Source organism: Cetorhinus maximus, chromosome 30, assembly GCF_964194155.1.
Source record: "Cetorhinus maximus chromosome 30, sCetMax3.hap1.1, whole genome shotgun sequence".
In the NCBI taxonomy this organism is placed as follows: Eukaryota; Metazoa; Chordata; class Chondrichthyes; order Lamniformes; family Cetorhinidae; genus Cetorhinus; species Cetorhinus maximus.
The window spans coordinates 6735668-6751800 of record NC_135908.1 but is presented as its reverse complement, the minus strand read 5'-3'; the positions used below and the strand labels follow the sequence as shown (position 1 = coordinate 6751800).

The 16133-nt window shown below is 43.9% G+C and overlaps 1 non-coding gene across 1 annotated transcript; it reads right to left on the bottom strand.

Moving 5' to 3' along the window:
* Positions 1 to 15704: 15704 nt before the first annotated feature.
* On the bottom strand, positions 15705 to 15777 carry trnav-cac (transfer RNA valine (anticodon CAC)). The gene has a single exon. It is a non-coding gene; the product is annotated as a tRNA-Val (tRNA).
* Between the last annotated feature and the right edge of the window lie 356 nt (positions 15778 to 16133).

Here is a 16133-nt window from a genome sequence, read left to right as displayed (position 1 = left end):
TCTAGTTAATGTAACCTCTCATAATTTAACCCTTGGAGTCCTGGTAACATAATCTAATTGAGTGGCAGAACAGATTCGAGAGGCTGAATGGTCTCCTGTCCCTATGATTTTGTAATCGGTTGTACCTCATCAATGCTCAGTGTCACCGAGCAAATAAAATGCTCCTTTGCTTTAGTGCCACATTCCCATTTTCCCACTTTGCCATGATGCTGATGGCTCAGAATGGGGTATAATTCTACAAGCACTTGGGACCCATCCAGATGTGAGCCTATCAATGGGCAATATGACCTTCGCAGATGAGCCTCTTTTGACATTGATAAACGCTCAATTCCAGCACTGGTTAGGGGCAAGAATCCCTCCCCATTCACATCACCCTAGGGAGACTGAACCCAATGAGGGCACCTATACCAGTTGCCGGAGCACAAACCAGATCCAAAAATGCTTTGTATGGCTAATCTGTTTCGGGGCAGTGGGCTGGGATGTTAGAATTGCCCTCTGCCCTCAGTCTAGGGAGTATCCTGATCCTAACCACTAATCAGCAACCCCCAGCTGGAAGGTGAGAGTATTACAAGTGGATGAGAATAGGATGAGGTCTTGGCCGTGCTTCCCCCCACCGCCCCTACACCGCCCTGCCTTCAAATAGCCTCCCAATACTCAATGTCAAGCTAGGATGAGATATCAGAGAGATGCAGGCAGCTGTTAGACCATTACCCCATGCTGAGTCAGTACTTCCAGGAGAGGAAGGGAAAGAATTGGAAAGAAAAATTGAAATCGAATAAGCCAGCACCATGAGCTGTGTCAGTTTAAAGTCAGAATTGCACAAGCCACACTCCTGGCCTGAAAATATATTCATCGTTTGGGCTGGTTATATTTGGATCTCTGTTTTTACAGATGGTGCTTGACTCATGCAAAATAACTGTTCGATGTGTCAGTTTTATAATAAGCTAAAGAAGCACAGCTGTCCTTATTTGGTATAGACTGTAGTACATTAACCCTTGTTACTATAGCCCTCTAATAAAAAAGCAGCAGGTTCTGGCATTGCATGTAGGAGTGATTCTGCAGACCCTTTCAAAGGAAGCAGGTGATGTAGCTTCAGTTCTCTGGCTGTGCTCCCTGCACACGCTGGGAATGCAGAATCACTCCTACCATTTCTTATTTTTCATTCATTCATTGGATGTGGGCGTCGCTGGCTGGGCCAGCATTTATTGCCCATCCCTAACTGCCCTTGAGAAGGTGGTGGTGAGCCGCCTTCTTGAACCGCTGCAGTCCATGTGGTGTAGGTACACCCACAGTGCTGTTAGGGAGGGAGTTCCAGGATTTTGACCCAGCGACAGCGAAGGAACGGTGATATATCTCCAAGTCAGGGTGGTGAGTGACTTGGAGGGGAACTTGCAGGTGGTGGTGTTCCCATGTATCTGCTGCCCTTGTCCTTCTAGACAGTAAAGGCCGTGGGGTTAGAAGGTGAAATGCCTTTTCTGTGATGTTACCTTTCCTATTCTTTATCAATAAGGAAGCTATGTTGTCATCATATCCTCCTTGGGAGAACAATGCCGAGTAAGGAAGTAAATGACCTTGTATTGATACAGCCCCTTTCATGACCAAAGAGCTTTATGGTCAATGTTGTAATGTAGAAAACAGGAGGCCAATTTGTGCACAGCAAGATCTCACAAACAGCAATTCAATAATGACCAGGTAATTTAGTGATGTCAGGTGAGGGATAAATGTTAGCCAGAACATTGCTGCTCTTCAAATTAGTGCTGTGGGGTCATTAACACCCGCCTAAGAGACCAGAGGAATCTCGGTTTAACATCTCGTTCAAAAGACGCCTCTGGCAATGCAGCACTGTACTGGAGCATCAGCCTGGATTATGAACTCTAGTCTCTGGTTTGGACCACCAACACAAATGCAAGTGCTACCTACTGAACCACAGCTGTAGTGAAAGGATTCACAGACTGATTAACAGTCTGATAAGCCACAACATGAATCTTACCTCTATGTAACCATCTTTATATGACGATGGGGTGGTTAGTCCTGTTCAATGGCTGGGCAGGCTTTTGTGGTCTCTTGTGAGCAAGTGGGAGTGGGGGAGGGGTGCCTGTACCCACAGGGCATGAGTATCCTGCTGAACATCACCCCAAAATTCAGAGCCTTAGCAGGGTCCCCAGGAATATCTGAGGCAGGGTTCACACACTGAACCTTCTGATTCAGAGGCGCAGTTGCTACCAATATACCTAAAGCTGGCTCCCGAAACCCTGTGAGCAGAGTTCAGTTAGTAACAGGTTTGAGGGGCTGAATGGCCTGGTCCTATTCCTATACATATAGAAAAGAAACAGCCTGACATGGCACTGACATATGCAAATTAAGAATGATTTCACCCCCACCACCACCAACCACCCCACCCTCCGCAATCCCCAACTCTGGTTTGGTAAGAACGTAAGAAATAGGGGCTGCAGTAGACTATTCGGCCCATCAAGCCTGCTCTACCATTCAATGTGATCATGGCTGAACTTTGACCTCAACTCCACTTTCCTGCCCGGTCCCCATAACCCTTGATTCCCCGAGTGATCAAAAATCTGTCTGTCTCAGTCTTAAGCATATTGCTGATCTGTGCTGAGTTCATCTATTTTTATTTTAATTGGTTTCGTGCTATGACTGGCATTGGGCACAGGTCTCATGCAGCTAAAGTAAACTTATCAGATTTCCTAAGGCTAGTCACCAGGGAGACCTGGTTAAAAGCTGGCTGGAGGCTTGAGTGAATCCGGTGACTTCCCTTTGGAATTGCCAGTAACATCAGAATAGTTCAACATGCACATCAAAGCTGCTTTACACAGGCTGTATGTTGGTGTCAGCTGTGGCTTAGTGGTAACACCTTCTGAGTCAGGGCGTTGCAGGTTCAAGACCTGCTCCAGATACCTGATTGCAAATAAAAATCTAAGCTGACACTCCCAGTGCAGTACTGTCAGAGGTTCCAGCTTGAAGATTAAATGTTAAACCACCCCCCACCCCACCATGTCCAGCTAAACCTGGAGGAAACTGTAAGTCATATTTAAATGAGACATGCATACCAGGACAGCAATTATAATCTTCACATAATACAAAGTTTTTTTAAATTCATTTTTACGGTATGTGGGCTTCGCTGGCTGGGTCAGCATTTATTGCCCATCCCTAATTACCCTTGAGAAGGTGATGGTGAGCTGCCGCTTTGAGCCGCTGCAGTCCACGTGGTGTAAGTACATCCACAGTGCTGTTAGGGAGGGAGTTCCAGGATTTTGACCCAGCGACAGTACAGGAACGGCGAAATATTTCCAAGTCAGGATGGTGAGTGGCTGGGAGGGGAACTTGCAGGTAATGGTGTTCCCATGTATCTGCTGCCCTTGTCCTTCTAGGTGGTAGCAGTTGTGGGTTTGGAAGGTGCTGTCGAAGGAGCCTTGGTGAGTTCCTGCAATGCATCTTGTACTTAGCACAAAGACAAGCTGTTCAGCCTAACTGATCCAAGCTGTGTTCATGTTCTTCTCCTTCCCCTCTTCTAATCAGATCGACATATCTTTCTATTTCTCCCTCATGTGCTTACTATGTATCCATGTGTTGCCACCACAATCATGTTTGCAGGGTAATTTTTTGCTGGTGACAAACAAAAAGTGATTTGAAAGTGCATTACTTCAACATGGACAGCGTTAAACGTCAAACACTGAACTGCACTGCGCCTACAGGGACTTTCATTCACTCTTGACCACCAATTCCTGTCCGTCTTCTAAAGTTGTCGAATCTGGTTCAAGGGGGCCAGGCACTTTTCAGTGCCTCATGCCTGTAACCATGTGTGAGTCTAGACCATGAGTGTCAACATGCTTTTTGGCCATGTGATGCATCACATCTGTATGTAATCCTGTCCTCACTCAACACTGACGCACAAGTATCTCCAGTGATCAGAAGCGGGCACACTGCTTGGTTTTCACCTCTCAAACCACAGGGCACCGAGGATAATTATGATGCCCTGACCACTGCCTGTCTGAAATCAGCTAACTCAGCGTAGGCAGAGATTGAACAAGGAGGACCTGCCCGATGTGCATGTTCACCTGTTTAACTCTGCCTTATGCAGATGAGCCTCTGAGAAAGCCATTAGAAGAAATCTGACTGGATGGAGACATGCAGGGGAGGTTTCGAATGGGCCACAGGGTATATTTTTCCCTGGAATTATTGAGTCAAAACGTGATTCATCCAGGCAGGTGAGTCAATTTTTCTCGAAACTGATGAGTTTGAATTGGTCTGAATAACAGCTGCACTTTGTCCCATTGTTTCACTTGAAGCGCATGGTATTTATATAATCCCATAAACTAAAGGGGCTCATCTAAAACCTCTCTCCAGGCTGCAAGAAGAAGCTTGTCACCTGATAGCCTACCTAGTTGTTTCTACATTGCATCTCGTACCTCCGCGCAGCAAGTTAACCTGTGCCACTTGGCAGCTTTGGTATCAGACAGTCTGTCTCCCGATAATTGCTACATGGTGTTGGGGATGGAGACGGTGGAGGTGATTGTGGCATGGCAACTTTCCACACGAGGAAGCGGCCAATCTATGGAAAAGGTTTCCTATGGAGATGGTGGAAGCAGATAGTATAGGTTTATTTTAATGTCAATTAGATGGATTTCTTGCACAAAATATTATTTTGGAATATGAGTAATTGTATGTGGGTAATTTGAGATAGGATGTAGGGAGTGTAAGGTGATCAGAGAGGATCGGATAACTTTGGATCTCCGGTTCTCAAATTTCTCCAGCACTGGGAGTTTTCCTCACCTTCATGTCTGGGTCTGTTGTAGACTCATTAATAAAGATTGATCCCTGTGATTAGTCAATAACTGCATTATCATTGCATCATGTGACTATCAGGATAGTGGAAGGAGGACTAGATGGAATCAGAGAACCACAGAAAAGTTACGGCTCAGAAAGAGGCCATTCAGCCCATCATGTCTGCACCAGCCAAAAAAAGAAAAAACTAAACTAGCCGTTCATTTTAATCCCACTTTCACAGAATCACACAGTGCAGAAGAGGCCCTTCGGCCCATCGAGTCTGCACCGACACGTGAGAAACACCTGACCTACCTACCTCATCCCATTTACCAGCACTTGGCCCGTAGCCTTGAATGTTATGACGTGCCAAGTGCTCATCCAGGTACTTTTTAAAGGATGTGAGGCAACCCACTTCCACCACCCTCCCAGGCAGCGCATTCCAGACCGTCACCACCCTTTGGGTAAAAAAGCTTTTCCTCACATCCCCCCTAAACCTCACCTTGAACTTATGTCCCCTTGTGACTGACCCTTCAACTAAGGGGAACAGCTGCTCCCTATCCACCCTGTCCATGCCCCTCATAATCTTGCACACCTCGATCAGGTTGCCCCCCAGTCTTCTCTGCTCCAATGAAAACAACCTACTCTCTTCATAACTTAAATGTTTCATCCCAGGCAACATCCTGGTGAATCTCCTCTGCACCCCCTCCAGTGCAATCACATCCTTCCTATAACGTGGCGACCAGAACTGCACACAGTACTCCAGCTGTGGCCTCATCAAGATTCTATACAACTCCAACATGACCTCCCTACTTTTGTAATCTATGCCTCGATTGATAAAGGCAAGTGTCCCATATGCCTTTTTCACCACCCCACTAACATACCCCTCCGCCATGAGAGATCTATGGACACACAAGCCAAGGTCGCTTTGTTCCTCAGAACTTCCCAGTGTCATGCCGTTCATTGAATACTTCCTTGTCAAATTACTCCTTCCAAAGTGTATCACCTCACACTTTTCAGGGTTAAATTCTATCTGCCACTTATCTGCCCATTTGACCATCCCGTCTATATCTTCCTGTAGCCCAAGACACTCAACCTCACTATTAACCACCCGGCCAATCTTTGTGTCATCCGCAAACTTACTAATCCTACCCCCCACATAGTCATCTATGTCGTTTATATAAATGACTTTCCTGCCGCTGGTCGGTAGTCTTGCAGGCTACAGCACTTCAGGTGCAGATCCAGGTACCTTTTAAATGAGTTGAGCATTTCCGCCTCAACAACTAACTTAGGTAGTGAATTTCAGACACCCACTACCCTCTGGGTGAAAAAGGTTTTCCTTATGTCCCCTCTGATCCTTCTACCAATCACCTTAGATCTATGCCCCCTGGTAATTGACCCCTCAGCAAGGGGAAAAAGGTCTTTACTGTCTACCCTATCTCGCCCCTTCACAATTTTGTACATCTCAATTAGGTTACCCCTTAGCTTCCTCTGTTCTAGGGAAAATAACCCCAGCCTATCCACTCTCTCCTCATAGCTGCAATTTTCAAGCCCTGGTAAATCTGATCTTTTGTCATCCAGCTGTTCCCATATTACTATACATAACAAGCTGACATAATATTTTGGCCAACATGCATGCACAGAATAGTGATGTCCCCATATTACATCAGAGATATTGGTGACATTTTGTGTGATGTCTGCGCAGTTACCAACTCTAGTAAACTGATCATTGAGGGGACCAAAACTGATCCCAACCCGGTGCTCAGAGCCACTTGAGCTTCCTCTCCAAGAGGAGTCATTGGATCGTAATCAAGGAACCTTGGCTGCTTTTCTCTCTCCCTTAGAAGGAATATTTAAGGCCATTTGCCTTGGTTCAGATCAAGTAACTCAGCATTGACTGATGGTTTACCCTGGGGCCTTCCCAAACCCTACAGCTCAGTAGCCACATCACAGTGTGCATTTACAAGCCACAGTCCCAGCACAGCACTGGTATTAAAATGCTCTCCAGTGATGTACATCTCCATGGTGACAGTGGACCACAAACTTTCCATGTACACATGTGTAAGAACTAAGCATGGCAGCTTGTGATGCTCTGGTACAAAAGTGAGTCAGCCAAATAAGATGAAAAGAAAAACTGAAAAAGCACAAGTTCTGGAGTACAACCCACAAGTAGATTATAGGTCTGAAGAGGAAAGATAAGTTAAAAAGCCAGTTTGTGAACTTGTTCTTTAAATTATCCGAGACAGGGAATAACCATATTAATATGCTTGCATTTATATTACACCTTATTACATCAAAGAAATGTCTCTATGAAGGCAAACGCAAGAGCAATGAGCCACAAATAGCAATCAGATGAATGATCAATTCATCTGTTTATGGTATCTTCAAACATGGGAATTTAATTGACACCTAAACAGGCAACAAAAATCTTAGTTTAGCATTTCCCTTGAAGCACCTTTGGCAATGCTGAACTTCTGCAGTGCTGCACTAGAGTGTTAGCTGAAGCCTTCAATTGCAGCTTAAACAACAGCCTTCTGATTTAGATGCAAGGGTAACACTAACTGATCCTAGCTGCCACCCCTGAATATAATCTTTTTTTATCGGTTATGGGAAGTGAGCATCACTGACAAGTCCAACATTTATCGTCCACCCCTTATTGGCGAGCTGCCTTCTTGAACCATTGCAGTCCATGCAGGTCCTCCCACAGTGGGTAGGAAGTCCCAGGATTTTGGCCCAGTGACAATGAAGATATAGTTTCAATTCAGGTTGGCGTGTGACTTGGAGACAATGACCTTCCAAAATCTGACTCCAGGTGTCCTCAGCAATCACCATCTCTCCATTAACCTCCATGTTTAGTCTGGAAAACCTATCTATGCCAGGTTTTGCTTTGCAAGCTGCAGGAGGATATATATATATATATATGTCACTGAAATAAGTTGGCTGTGGAAGATCATGTCAGCAGTTAGCTTGTAAATAACTTGTCTAAACAGGCTCAGATAAGTGTAAAAAGTTCTGAAAATAATCTGGATTAACTAGGTATGATTAGCATTGTCACTGAGGCTCACTTACCCTCACATCAAGAATATTTACTGACAGTGACTTCTTTCCTGTAAACTTCTACTAAGACTTCTTTTCTTTGGCAATATTATTAAGTCTTTAGGGCTTAATGAGGTAAACGAAGAGGGTAGTTAAACATTTAACTCAAACAGTCTAACCACTGAGATGGCCAAAGGCATAACATTGAGGCACAAGTGTTTAATTTCAACTGCTTTACCAAAATAAAAAAATCCTCATTTATAAAACACAAAAATAGCCAAAGCCCACATCTTCTTATTTACTCAGTGGTAGCACTCTCCCCTCTGGGTCAGAAGGCTTAGAGTTCCAATCCAACTCTAGGAACTTGAGCACATAATCCAGGCTGACACTTCAGTGTAGTATTGAAGGAGTGCTGCACTGTCAGAGATGCAGATGTGATGTTAAACCGACTGTTTAACATCAGTGATGAGGAGAATTTTTTTCTCTCAAAGGGTCGTTAATCTGGAATTCTCTTCCCCAGAAAGTAGTGGAGGCTGGGTCATTGAATTTATTCGAGGCAGAGTTAAGACAGATTTTTGATAGACAAGGGAATCAAGTGTTATGGGGGGCAGACAGGAAAATCGAGTTGAGACACAACCAAATCAGCAGGCTCGAAAGGCTGAATGACGTACTCCTGCTCCTAAGCCCTTTGTTCCTAAAAGGCTCCGTCTGCCCTCTCAAACAGGATGCTACTTGAATATATGCCTGGAAAACATTTATCCTTCAATCAACATCACTAAAACAGATTATCTGATGCTATCACATTGCAATTTGTGGTACTTCATTGTCCATGAATTGGTTGCCACAATTCCTCCATTACAACAATAGCTACACTTCAAAAGCTATTTCAGTGGCTTAAAGCATTCTGGGACACTCTGAGGTTGTGAAAGGTTTTCACTTTTTTAATATAAATGTTTGAATGTCACAATCCCAACCCCAAACAAAAGATGAAAGTCTGAGTTGGGCTGCGTAACATTTATATATTGACTTCACCCATATACAGTAGCTGTTGCCAGGAAGATAAGAATTTTAAAAATTGTGTTTGAACTCCCAATACCCTCCACACCATTCTCTGTCTTCCCCTCCTGAAGGTGCTGGCTCCTGCCAGGTAACCATTCTACAGGTACTGGCTTTGATTGAGTTTTCTGCAAGGAATCATGTCCGGCAGAGGTAAGAGAGGCAAAGAGGTGCAAAGTTCATTGTGACAGCATCCAGGGCATCACCAAATTTGCCTCACCATTACAGTTTTTGTATGTGCCTGCATGCCAGAGCAAGGGTTAATGTGGGACTGAAGAATAGCACAGCCCACAGTATGATGCATAGAGTCAGATGGTAATAGTCTGAGAGAACAGTCTAGAGAGAACACTCTGGAACCAGCCTGCATGGAGGTAACAGCACCATGCATGACAGTAACCTGGGATTTGTACATAGTTAAAGGTTAACAATAAAGGGTTCAGGTTTAAGCATGTAAGTCTCAAGATCTCATCGGTCAGACACCACTGCAATCCATAATACAACATGGCTGGCATGTGGGAGCTTCTAAAAGATATCACATCAGAGATAGTACCATGATCCAACATGGTGATCTGTGGTGGTGTGAAAGGTGACAGCTAAATGCATGAACCCAGAACAGTATCCCAAGGTATGAAACACTAAAAGCAACCGAAGCCTAACTAGAGAGATGCACACCTTAAGAAAAAAAAACGTGAAGAAAAAGGTGAAGCAGCTTCACTACAGACTTGGAAGCGAGGAATCCATCAGAGTGAGTGGAAGTCCATTATAGAAAATTACAAGAACCTGAGTGACACAGTTCACGAGATAGTGAGCAAAGATACAAAAAAAGGAAATGTGGTGGTCCCAGGGCTCAGCAGATTGCAGCAGTGGTGGCCATGCTGCACTGCAGTTAAAAATAAATACATTTTAAATGATTGGCTGGCAGAGACGAGAGAAAAACTGTAGAGCACAGTAAAATAAGAGAGAAAAATCCCTGCAGAGTTAAATAAAAGGATTGCTGCTGTTCTGAAGATTTTTTTAAAAGGCAAGAAGAGTATACAGAAAGATCTGCTGTAGCTTTAAGTTTTAAAAAAAGGACCCCGATTGGAATGCGAGCCCGCTGAGTCTCCCAGACTGCAAGACATTCAAGAAAGAGGAGAAAAGTTCAAAGAACCTGCAGACTTAAAAAAAAAGCTAAAGATTCATCCAGAAGTTTTAAAAGTTTTGAAAAGTTTTTTTGAAATAAAAGCAGCCATGATCACCGGGGAGCCCACTAAAATCATGAAAGCGTGGCAAAATCACAACCATAAGGTTGGACGGGCAGTGAAAAATTTCTTTCAATTAGAACTTCAATGGCCTTAATAGGCCTGTAAATTATCGGCAGGCGCGCTGCCGACTCTTGTGTATGCCCGCCGACCGAAATATCACGCGAGTGTGTGACAACGTCGGGCCGCTCACCCAACATCATCACGCGCCATTTTACACTTGGTCGGGTTGGGCGCACACCCGCCCGACGAGCATTATATTCTGACCATAGAAACATGAAAAATAGGAGCAGGAATAGGTCATTCGGCCCTTCGAGCCTGCTCCGCCATTCAATATGATCATGGCTGATCCTCTATCTCAACGCCATTCTACTACTCTCTCTCCATCCCCTTGATGCCTTTACAGTCCAGAAATCTATCTATTTCCTTCTTAAATATATTCAGTGATTTGGCCTCCACAGCCTTCTGTGGTAGAGAATTCCACAAGTCCACCACCCTCTGAGTGAAGAAGTTCCTCCTCATCTTAGTCCTAAATGCCTTACCCCATATCCTGAGACTGTGATCCCTTGTTCTAGACACCCCAGCCAGAGGAAACATCATCCCTGCATCCTGTATGTACACCCCTGTCAGAATTTTATATGTTTCAATGAGATCTCCTTTCACTCTTCTAAACTCATGTGGATACAGGCCTAAACAAAAATAAAAATACCTGGAAAAGCTCAGCAGGTCTGGCAGCATCTGCGGAGAGGAACACAGTTAACGTTTCGCGTCCAAATGACCCTTCAACAGAACTAAGTAAAAATAGAAAATAGGTGAAATATAAGCTGGTTTAAGGGGGAGTGGGACAGGTAGAGCAGGATAGAGGGCCAGTGATAGGTGGAGATAGCCAAAAGATGTCATAGCCAAAAGGACAAAGAGGTGTTGAAGGTGGTGATATTATCTAAAGGAATGTGCTAATTAAGGGTAGAAAGCAGGACAAGCAAGGTACAGATAGCCCTAGTGGGGGTGGGGTGGGGTGAAGGGAAGGGATCGAAATAGGCTAAAAGGTAGAGATAAAAACAATGGAATTCTATACTGCTCCCAATCCTTAGGCTTGCTACTTTTTCTAGCAACTTTACATGACTCCACTTTGTATCTAATACTAGCCTTAATTTATTTTGTTATCTATGGTTGGGCCACTTTTCCTGTTGTGTATAAGGAATGTATAACTGTTGCAATGCATACATTCATTCATTAAATATTAGCCACTGCCTATCCACCGCCATGCCTTTTAATGAAGTTCCCCAATCTATCTTAGCCAACTCATGCCTCATAACTTCATAATTTCCTTTGTGTAGCTTAAAGTCATCCATGATTACTGTTGCACCCTTGTTATATGCATCTCTAATTTCCTGTTTAGTGCTGTCCCCTACCTTATCACTACTTTTTGGAGACCTATAGACAACTCCCATTTTGTTTTTTGTCCCCTGTTGCTTCTTAGCTTCACCCAGACCAATTCTACATCGAGATTTTCTGAGCCAATATCCTCTCTCACTATTGCACTGATTTCATCCTAAACTAACAGCACCACGTGACCTGCTTTTCCTTTTTGCCTGTCCTTCCTAAATATCGAGTACCCTTGGATATTCAGTTCCCAGCCTTGGTCATCCTGCAGCCATGTCTCCGTAATTGCAATCATATCATAGCCGTTTACATCTATTTGCGCTGTTAATTCGTCTACCTTACTGTAAATGCTCCGTGCATTCAGATACAGTGCCTTTAGACTTGCCTTTTTAACATTTTTACACATTTTCTTTGTACTATGGCCCTATTTGCTGCTAGCCCTTGTTTCCTCTGCCTTCCACTTTTGCTTTCTACTTTTCTGTCTTTCATTCCTATCTTTGTTTCCCTCTCTTGTGTCTGCTCGTCCTTGCCAGTCTAGTTTGAACCCTCCCTCACAGCACTAGCAAATAGCCCTGCAAGGGTTTTGGTCCTGGTCCTGCTGGGGTGCAACCCGTCCAGCTTGTACAGGTCCCATCTTCCCCAGAATCGGTCCCAATGCCTCAGGGATCTAAATCCCTCCCTCCTGCACCATCTCTCCAGCCACGCATTCATCTGCTCTATTCTCCTATTCCTGATCTCGCTAGCACGTGGCACTGGGGGTAATCCTGAGGTTACTACCTTTGAGGTCCTGCATTTTAATTTATTTCCTAGCTCCCTATATTCTGCTTCCAGGACCTCATCCCTCTTTTCTCCTCTGTCATTGGTATCGATATGGTCCGTGACCTCTGGCTGTTCATCCTCCCCCTTCAGAATGTCCTGCGGCCACTCAGTGACATCCTTGACCTTGACCCCAGGGAGGCAACACACCATCCTGGAGTCACATCTGTGGCCCTTACAATAGAATCCCTTATCACTATTGCTCTCCCACTCTTTTTTCTCCCCCTACCACCACCCCCCCACCCCCTCCTGTGCAGCTGAGCCACACGTGGTGCCGTGGGCTTGGTTCTTGCTGCACTCCCCTGAGAAACCATCTCCCCCCAGCAGTATCCAAAACAGAAATTCTGTTAGAGAGGGAGATGGACCCAGGGGACTCCTGCACCACCTGCCTAGTGCTTTTACTCTGTCTGGCAGTCACCCATTCCCTTTCTGCCTGTGCACTCTTTACCTGCGGTGTGTCTACCTCACTTTACATGCTATCCACAAAGATCTCATCCTTGCGGATGCTCCATAGTGACTCCAGCTGCAGCTCCAACTCCGAAACATGGATTTCAAGTAGCTGCAGCTGGAGACACTTCCTGTACATGTGGTCACCCTGGACACTGGAAGTGTCCCTGACTTCCCACATTGCACTTGGCCGAGCTGCCCTGCCATAACTTACCTTAAATTACTCCCTTTACTTTTACTTCCTCTAGTTTAGAGAATATTAAGGATAGAAGAAATACTCAGCAGGTCCTACTTACCAAGGCTGAATTCTTCTTACTGAGGAAAGGTAGAAAATGAAAGGATCCCTCCCCTCTTCACTGAACTTTCTCTCTCACCAAACTCCAACTGAAGCACTCTAATGCAGCCCAAAGCATCACTCCAGTGCAGACAAAAGCAGCACTGTAGATGGCTTGCTCTTATACTGTCTGAATCTAGCTTCTGAAAACCCATTTAAGCCAGTTAACTAATTAACTAACTGCAGCTGCAAGCAGAGCCTGTATAACCCCTGTTTTAAAGCTGGACTAAAACTCGCCTTTTCCCAACCCAAAGAGCAACTTTTAGTTAGTTAATTTAGTTAATTACATACTGATACAAGTTAAGGCTTTGCCGGAGACAGACCTAGCCAACAGTGAAACCAAAATGAAGGACAACGACAAAGTTCTGTTGCGGGCATGAAAGAAAAGGCAGAAATAAGATCAGAAAATGTAAATCTAACACTGAAGTGCAAGGAACTAGAAGATAAAACATTGGATATCTCAGATGTATAAAGAACCATTGAGCTGAATGAAAAGATTCATAAATTTGCAAAACAGCTTGAAAATAAAACAGCAAACAAATGATTGGCTGAGATTACAAAACAAGTGGAAATGAAGGGTCCATTTGCGAAACATATATGTCCAGCAAGAACATGGCAGACATCACGGAAAAAGAAAATTCGAGTCCACTCTGGGAATGAATGGAGTGCACATTCCCTGTGGAAGGAACAGGAACTGTGTCCAAAAAAAGCAGACGGGTTGTTAATAAAAAGAAATGCAACTTGAAGGAGTGCAAAAAGCGAATCAAATGGAAATAACCAAGTACCAGAACCACAGAGTACTACTACCATTCCTCCAAACGTGACAGCTTGAAATATGGAGAACTGTCTAGCCTCAAGACTGTGTGAATTTATAAAGTCAGAGACTTGAGATGGGGGAGCAAGGATAGCAAGTAAAGATTGTATGACAAATAGTTATACTCCGTTGGAAAGGAGAATTTTCTTTGGAGAAGAAAGGGGGATGTTGTATGTGCCTGCATGTCATTGTAATGTAAAGGTGCTCAGCAGAGCAAGAGTTAACATGGGGTTGGAGAATAGCACCACCCACAGTATGATATATAGAGTTGCAAGTTAATAGACTGAGAGAACAGTCTAAAGAGAACACTCTGGAACCAACCTGCATGGAGGTAACAGCACTATGCATGACAGTAACCTGGGATCTGTAAATAGTTAAAAGTTAACAATAAAGAGTTCATGTTTAAATATACACGTCTCATGATCTCATTGTTAAGACCACAGCTGGCACTAGAATACAACAGCAGTGTCAAGCAGATCTTGGGTCTGATCTACAAAGCAACCTGCTGAGGTGAAGATTTTCCTGGAGAATGTGATCAGAGATGCAGTCACCTAGAATGTGCTAAGTGCAAGATGGTCACTGCAATGGGTGTGGCGTAGGCACTGAAACAGCAGAGCAAACATTTTATGGATATAGAGGATGCATTGCTTGACCCTCTCTGCAAAGATCTAGTTGCCATTTTTCACGTATGCCTCTGGACAGTGACTGGTTAAAGGGTGAGGAAAAAGGGTATCGTAACCAAACCAATCTCACCCTCATCATGGATAGATCAGTCAACCACATAGGTGCAATTTGCAACATGGCTCACTGCATGCTGAGCAGGCGTATGAACTGTGGTTTATGTTATTCACTCCTTTGCGTAGGACACTGTGGAGGGTTAAAATGCTGCTGCCACGTCCTGTGATCTCAACACACACCTGGGGCCTTGTGGTGCACACAAGAACATAAGAAATGGGAGCAGGAGACGGCCATTTGGCCCCTTGAGCCTGCTCCACCTTTCGATAATACAATGGCTAACCTGGCTATGGCCTTAACTCCACTTCCTGCCTGGTCCTCATAACCCTTGACTCCCTTATGGACCCCTTGTACAATAGCATCTCCAGTTTTGTAAAAATCCAACATGTATAGCAACATCTGTATGAAGTGATAAAACAATGCAATTAAATTACAACAATATTTTCAAAATTATTGAACGACCAAAAGTGAATATTAAACTTTTAACAGCACAAAAGATCTGCACAATATTTTAACACATAAATGTAAATATTAGTCTAAATTCAAAATTGGACATAAAAGAATGTAACGCAATTCAATATTTCTTTAACCGTTAATAAACACTAATTTTTAAAAACTAGCGCAGCTGAAAAATCTGTCTGCAAATTAACGAACCCGCTTGAACTTTCAAAAACTGACTAAAATTGATCATTATTTTTGTCAAATTAATGACCTTAGTGTTTGAAAATCGACGAGGCGCTTCTTTATATTTTTAGGGTTGAAAACTTTTGTGCAACTAAACCGGTTATTTTGCAAATTATTTTGCAAATTAAACAACGGTTGTTCCTTTTTAAAGAGGAGTGCCACAAAACTTATTTTGTTGACAGGTTACTTTTGATTCAGCAATGGACCAAAGCAACTTTTTGCCAATTCAATTATAAATGATGCAGAAGTTTTTCTTAATGAATTCAACGTAATTCATTTTGTTACTGGGTTACTTTTGATTTATAGGTTGATCGAAGCAAAGTTTTGCAAATTAAATATTTTATTTATTTATTTTTTTTAATTAGGGAAAAAAAAAAGGTGTTTCCGCCCGGGGTCGAACCGGGGACCTTTCGCGTGTGAGGCGAACGTGATAACCACTACACTACGGAAACCTGGCTGTATCACTGAGGCAAAAGGAGTCCCTTTCAAGCTGGAAGGGACCGATCCCCCCAGGTAGACTGCGGACCGGACTTCTGACAGTCGGGCTTTCTATTCCTCCACCACCCTGAGTTTATTTTTTGCCCCAACTCCGAGTACAGTCACTTCACGGGCGAATGTGGGGGAGCGTTCTCGAACTTTCCTTCCGCGCCGTACGAATGGGCGGTCAAAAAGTCCCTGACTCGAGGTAAAGGCCATTTGAAATTCATTTGAATTGAATCTTCCGTTGGTTAGCACCGAGCTATCGCTGTGGAATAGTTTGATGGACATTATTGTGCGTATCCACGCCTCAGAAACGGTGGGTTATTTT